Source organism: Salvelinus sp. IW2-2015, unplaced genomic scaffold (genome assembly GCF_002910315.2).
Source record: "Salvelinus sp. IW2-2015 unplaced genomic scaffold, ASM291031v2 Un_scaffold2535, whole genome shotgun sequence".
NCBI classification, from domain to species: Eukaryota; Metazoa; Chordata; class Actinopteri; order Salmoniformes; family Salmonidae; genus Salvelinus; species Salvelinus sp. IW2-2015.
In genome coordinates, this window is record NW_019943848.1 from 1 (window position 1) to 7,299 (window position 7,299).

Consider the following 7,299-nt stretch of genomic DNA (forward strand, 5'->3'; position numbering starts at 1 on the left):
GCTCACATCCTACTCTAACCCCCCTAACACATCCCTATCTAACACCCCCTAAAACCCCTACCAAACACCTAAGCACTTACCAACACCAAAACTCCCACTCTAAACACCCCCTAACACACACTCTAACCCCCCGAACACTACATAACACCCCCTAAACACATCCCCTTCCTCTAACACACGCCGCTAAAACCGATCCCTAACTCTAACACCCCCTAACAGCCCCTACTCTAAACCCCTAAACCATGTACCCTACTCTAACACCCCCTATAACACACCCCTACTCTAACACCCCTAACACATCCTACTCTAACAAACCTCCTAAACACACCCCATACCAAACACCCCCCTAAACCACCCCTACCATAAACACCCCCCTAAACACATCCCTACAATAACACCCCCTCTAAACACATCCCTACCAATAACACCCCTAAACACACCGCCTACTCTAAACCCCCTACAACACACCCCTAATCTCACACATCCCCTTACACACACCACCTACTCTAACCCCCTAAGACACAGACCCTCACCATAACACCCCCCTAAACCATCCCTACATCCTGCCCAACACACGCCACCTAAACCCAAACACTCCCTACCATAACCCACCCTACACACACCTACCATAACACCCTAAAAAACCCTCCCCCCCTAAACCCACACCATTCTACCTCAACACCCCCTACCAAACACTCCCTACCAACTAACCCCCTAATCAACCCTACACACCCCTAAACCTCCATACACCCTACACTCAACCTACCATAACACCCCTAACACATCCCTACCATAAACAACCCCCTAAACACATCCTACTCTAACAACCCCCCCTAAACACTTGATCCCTACTCTAACCCCCCTAAACCACACCCCTCTCTAAACACCCCCTAAACCCACACCCCTACTCTAAACCCCTAAACACAATCCTTAAGCACCATAACACCCCTATCACACAACCCTACTCTAACACCCCCGACTAAACACACCCATACCTAACCCCTAAACACCCCATACAAGACACCACACAACAACACCTACCTCGTTAACACCCCCCTAAACCACATACCCCTACTCTAACACCCCCCCTTAACACATCCTACTCTAACACCCCCTAAACACACCTTCTAACACCCCCCTAAACACACCCCTCCATAACCCCCCCTAAACAACCCCTACCATATACCACCCCCTAAACAACACCCCATAACCATAAAGAACCCCTACAAACACCCCCCTAAACCCTATCACACCCCCTAAGCGAACCCCTACTCTACACCCCCTAAAACACATTCCCCTAACCCTACACACCTACAACACCCCCCAACACACACCTACCCTAAAGCCCTCCCAATCCACTTACCACAACCCCCCACAGATCCAAAGCCCAACCCTTACCTAAATAGCCCCACACACATAAAACTACCCCCCACACTAACCCCCACCAGCATACACACCAACTACCCTACCCTCATCCATCCAACTCCCTTTCTCTTTCTGTTCTTTCCCTTCCCTCCCTCCACTCTCCCTCAGCTCTCATCTATCATCTATCTTCCCTGCCTCTCTACTATCTCCCTCCAATCTCTACCCTCCAGCTCTTATCTATTATCTATCCTCCTCCCTCCCTCCCTCCCTCTCCTGTCCTCCTCCCTCCCTCCCTCCTCCTCTACTCTCATATCTCCTTCATATATCATTCCATTACATCTTCCTTCCCTCCAGCTCCTCTCTCTCTCTCTCTCTTCACTCTCTCTTCTCCCTCCATCCCTCCCGCCTCTCCTCCCTCCCTCAATCTCTCCCCCTCCCTATCATCTCCCATCCTCCCTTCTATCTCCCTCCCCCTCTATCTTCTCCCTCCTCTATCTCTCCTCTATGCTTCCCTCCCATTCTCTATCTTTCCTCACTCCTCTCCACTCCCTCCCTTCTACCTCCCTTCTCGTCTCCTCTCTCTCCCCTACCTCCACTTCTCTATCTATCTTCCCTCATATCTCCCATCCCTAAGCTTCTCTCTCTCTCTCTCACCCTCCTAAAATTCTCCCTCCCTCCATCTATTCTCTCCCTCCCATCCTCCCTCTAATCTCTCCGCTCATCCGCTCCCCTCCCTCCCTCCCTCCACCTCCCCCGCCTCTATCTCTCTTCATCTATCTCTCACTCCCCATCTTCTTCTTTTTACCCCATTGTCTCTCTTCACTCACCCCCTCTCTCTCACCCCCACCTCTCTCTGAGTTGTTGATTAGGAACATTTGCTACTCCAACGATGGCATTACTCATTACTCATCTACTCATTGTGTGTTTTGTGTCTGTTGTGTGTGTGCGTGTGTGTATGTCTGTGGCTGGTGTAGTGTGTGATGTTGTGTGTAGTGGTGTGTGTGTGTGTGTGTGTTGTGTGTGTGTGTGTTGGTATGGTTGGTGTGTCGTGTTGTGTGTGTGGTGTGTGTGTGTGTGTGTGTGTGTGTATGTGACCTTGAGGCTGGAGCTAGGGCAAGGCTAGGACAGAAGCTCGGAGTAGGGATGGCTGGGCTGGTTGCCGGGCTTAAGCTGTGTACTGGCTGTGCAGAACTTAGGGGTAGGATCTGTGTTTATATAAGCCTAGGCAGACCCTCGCGACCCATTCCCGTCTCAGCCGGAGAAACAACCCTACCAGGGACCGCTGCCAGCGGGATTGGCTCAGCATTTAACGAGGGAGAGAGTAGACAAGAGAGAGAGAGGCGAGAGAGAGTGAGACATCAGAGGAGAGGAGTGAGACAGAGAGAGAGAGGAGAGTAATGTGTGAGAACAGAGAGAGAGAGCGATAGAGGAGAGAGAAGAGGAGAGAGAGAAGAGACGAGAGGAGAGAGAGAAAGAGAGAGAGAGAGAAGAGGAGAGAGAGAGAGAGAGAGAGAGACGAGAGAGAGAGGAGAGAGAGAGAGAGAAGAGAGAGAAGGGAGAGAGAGAGAGAGAGAAGGAGAGAGAGAAGAGAGAAAAAAAGGGAGAGGGGAAACAGACTCTGACATATTAACCAGACCCCATTTCTTCACATACTTCACACACACTGAGACGACAAGCAGACAAATCACAGCACATACGTCTCTGACAGGGTAGGTATGACTTCAACACAGACAGACAGAGACTCTCTCTCCTGAGACAGGCGGCACGGCAGCATGTTTCTGTGGCGGCTCCCCAGGCCAGTGTTGTCTGCTTTCTGTGTGTGTGTCGCTGACTACTTGGGTACACGAAGACGATATCGAGGTGAACTATTGGTGACAGTCTACTACAACCAGATCACAGAGGGAAGCCACTGGAGCGTTAAGTCAAAGTGTTGCTGTGTGTGTTGTGTGTGTGTGGTTGGGTGTTGTGCTGTGTGGGTGTGTTGTGTGTGTGTGTGTGGTGTGTGTGTGTGTGTGTGTTGTGTGTCTGTGTGAGTGGTGTGTGTGTGTGTGTGTGTGCGTGTTGTGGCAGGTGTGTGAACCGAATAAGTTTGAGCTCTGAATGCTGAGTAAGTAATATGTGGACTATGTCTGGAACTCTCACATGGACACATTTTCAACAGGATTAACCCATCATTGTTTCTGTTTATGCTTTTGCCATGACATTGGTTCCTTAGCCTCTCATACTAGGATAGATAATGTCTTCAATGTGTTAGGATAGATAATGTCTTCAATGTGTTAGGATAGATAATGTCTTCAATGTGTTAGGATAGATAATGTCTTCAATGTGTTAGGATAGATAATATATTCAATGCTGACCTGTGATGTTAATTTGTGGAACAACAAGTTGATCAAGAATTTGAACTGAATGAAACAATTAGGATTTAATGGAACATTAGTAAATTGACTTTGTTCAGTCACAGCCCACTGAATGCCAGTCGTGAGTGAATGAAGGCTTTAGTGTCAGGCTTGTTACTGACTTAAATCGTCCGGTCAAGAAGTCCAGGGTCGGAGTTAGAGTGCATAAATCTGCATGTTCAAAACCAGTGGAGGCTGTTGAGGGGAGGACGGCTCATTATAATGGGCTGACAGAGTAAATGGAATGGCATCAAACCATGGAAACCACAGAAACCACGGAAACCATGTGTTTGATACCATTCCACTTATTCCGGTCCAGCTGTTACCACGAGCCAGTCCTCTCCGTTTAAGGTGCCACCAACCTCCTGTGTTCAAAACGCAGACCATAAAAAAAACTCTACCTTTTCAACCATTTTACCTGCCTTTTATATTAAAAGGCAACAATGTTTTTTGCTTCAATAGAGTGATATGGGGCGGGCAACTCTAGTTTTTCATCACACAAAATAAATTAATGTTTTACTTGAAGTTATTCTTGCATTTTTAACTCAACTGAAGCACACAATGTGTCTGAAGCCGAGCAGAAATTACAATCAGTTTAGATCTGCATTTACAAAACACAGCAAGATATATATATATATATATATTTGTTTTAATTGTGTGAAAAAACAGATAATTCTGCTTTAAGGCAACTCCTGGAAGTCTATTTAATAGGTATGATCGTCAGGCCTACGTATGGCTGTGTTCAGTCAGTGTGTGTCCAGATATCATACTAAAAGAGTTTGATTTTAGAATCATTGTGGATCCGTTCTGCTTGTGTGGGTTGTAAAAGTCTGTCTAGATGTACTCTGTCCACTGTTGCTCTTTGTCAAGTTATTTATCTCTGGATAGGAAGTACGAAGAGTGTAATCATAGAGAGTGGGAGCACTGACTGTGTTTAGTGTGGTCGAGTTGACTGAGCACACCTGTACATGTTCTCTCTCTTCTCCTCTCTTCTCCTCTCTCCTCCTCTCTCTTCCTCTCTTCTCCTCTCTTCTCCTCTCTTCCCTCTCTCCTCTCTCCTCTCTTCTCCTCTCTTCCCTCTCTCCTCTCTTCTCCTCTCTTCTCCTCTCTCCTCCTCTCTTCCCTCTCTTCCCTCTCTCCTCTCTTCTCCTCTCTTCTCCTCTCTTCTCCTCTCTTCTCCTTTCTTCTCCTCTCTTCTCCTCTAAAAGAGAGAGATTTGTGGGACCAGATTATGTGGAAAGTACCCAAGTGTCATACTTGAGTAAAAGTAAATAGAAAATGACTCAAGTAAAAGTGAAAGTCACCCATTAAAATACTACTTGAGTAAAGTCTAAAAAGTATTTGGTTTAAATATACAAGTCCTAGTACCCACTCAGGTTCCTGAGTGGCGCAGCGGTCTAAGGATCTGCATCTCAGTGCAAGAGCCGTCACTACGGTCAAATCAAAATCAAAGTTGATTTGTCCACGAACCTGCGACCGAATACAACAGGATGTAAGTAGACCCTTACAGTGAGACTATGCTGAATACAACAGGGTGTAATGACCATTACAGTTAAATTGCTTACTACACAGGGTCCTCAACTAACACAATAGTGCAAAAAAGGTTTTAGGTGAAAATAGGTTAAGTAAGAAATAACACAACAGTAAAAAGACAGGCATATACAGTAGCGAGGCTATAAAAGTAGCGAGGCTACATACAGACACCGGTTAATCAGGCTGATTGAGGTAGTATGTACATGTAGAATGGTTAAAGTGACTATGCATATATGATGAACAGAGATAGCAGTAGTGTAAAGAGGGGGTGGCGGGTGGCGGACACATGCAGATAGCCCAGTTAGCCAATGAGTTGGAGCAGTGGTTGGTCAGGTCAATTGAGGTAGTATGTACATGAATGTATAGTTAAGTGACTGTGCTATATGATAAACAGAGAGTAGCAGCAGCGTAAAAGAGGGGTTGGGGGGGGCACACAATGCAAATAGTCCGGGTACCATTTGATTACCTGTTCAGGAGTCTTATGGCTTGGGGGTAAAACTGTTGAGAAGCCTTTTTGTCCTAGACTTGGCACTCCGGTACCGCTTGCCATGCGGTAGTAGAGAGAACAGTCTATTACTGGGGTGGCTGGGTCTTTGACAATTTTTAGGCTTCCTCTGACACCGCCTGGTATAGAGGTCCTGGATGGCAGGCAGCTTAGCCCAGTGATATCTGGGCCGTACACACTTCCCTGTGTGGTGCTTGCGGTGGAGGTCAAGCAATTGCCGTACCAGGCAGTGATGCAACCAGTCAGATGCTCTCGATGTTGCAGGCTGAGAACCTTTTGAGGTCTCAGGACCCATGCCAAATCTTTTTAGTTCCTGAGGGGAAATAGGCGTTGTCGTCCCTCTTCACGACTGTCTTGTGTGTGTTGGACCATTCTAGTTTGTTGGTAATGTGGACACCAAGGAACTTGAAGCCTCAACCTGCTCCACTAGCGCCGTCGATGAGAATGGGGGCATACTCGGTCCTCCTTTTCCTGTAGTCCACAATCACCTCCTTAGTCTTGTTTACGTTGAGGGAGTAGGTTGTTATTCTGGCACCACCCGGCCAGTCTCTGACCTCCTCCTATAGGCTGTCTCATCGTTGTCGGTATCATCCTACCACTGTTGTGTCGTCTCAAACTTAATGATGGTGTTGGAGTCGTGCCTGGCCATGCAGTTGTGGGTGAACAGGAGCAGCAGGGGACTGAGCACGCACCCCTGGGGAGCTCCAGTGTTGAGGATCAGCGTAGCAGACATGTTGTTACCTACCCTCACCACTGGGGCGGCCGTCAGGAAGTCCAGGATCCAGTTAAGAGGGAGGTGTTTAGTCCCTGGTTCGAATCCAGGCTGAATCACATCTGGTCGTGATTGGGAGTCCCATAGGTCGGCACACAATTGGCCCAGCGTCGTTCAGGTTTGGCGGGTAGGCCGTCATTGTAAATAAGAATTTGTTCTTAACTGACTTGCCGAGTAAATAAAGGTTAAATAAAAATTATTAGCGTTTAGTAATTGTAACTGCTAAAATATACTTAAGTATCAAAAGTAAAAGTATAAATCATTTCAAATTCCTTCCATCAAGCAAACCAGACGGCACCATTCTCTTGTTTTTTAAATGTACGGATAGCCAGGGAACACTCCAAACTCAGACATCATTACTGATAGCCAGGCACACTCCAACCTCAGACATCATTTACGATAGCCAAGGACACACTCCAACACTCAGACATCATTACAGATAGCCAGGGACACACTCCAACACTCACGACATCATTACGATAGCCAGGGACACTCCACTCAGCATATCGATACAGGGACAACACTCCAACACTCAGACATCATTACTGATAGCCAGGGACACACTCCAACACTCAGACATCAATTACTGATAGCCAGGGACACACTCCAACACTCAGACATCATTTACAAATGAAGCATGTGTGTTTTAGTGAGTCCTCCAGATCAGAGGCAGTAGGGATGACCAGGGATGTTCTCTGTTTAGTGAGTCCTCCAGATCGAGGCAGTAG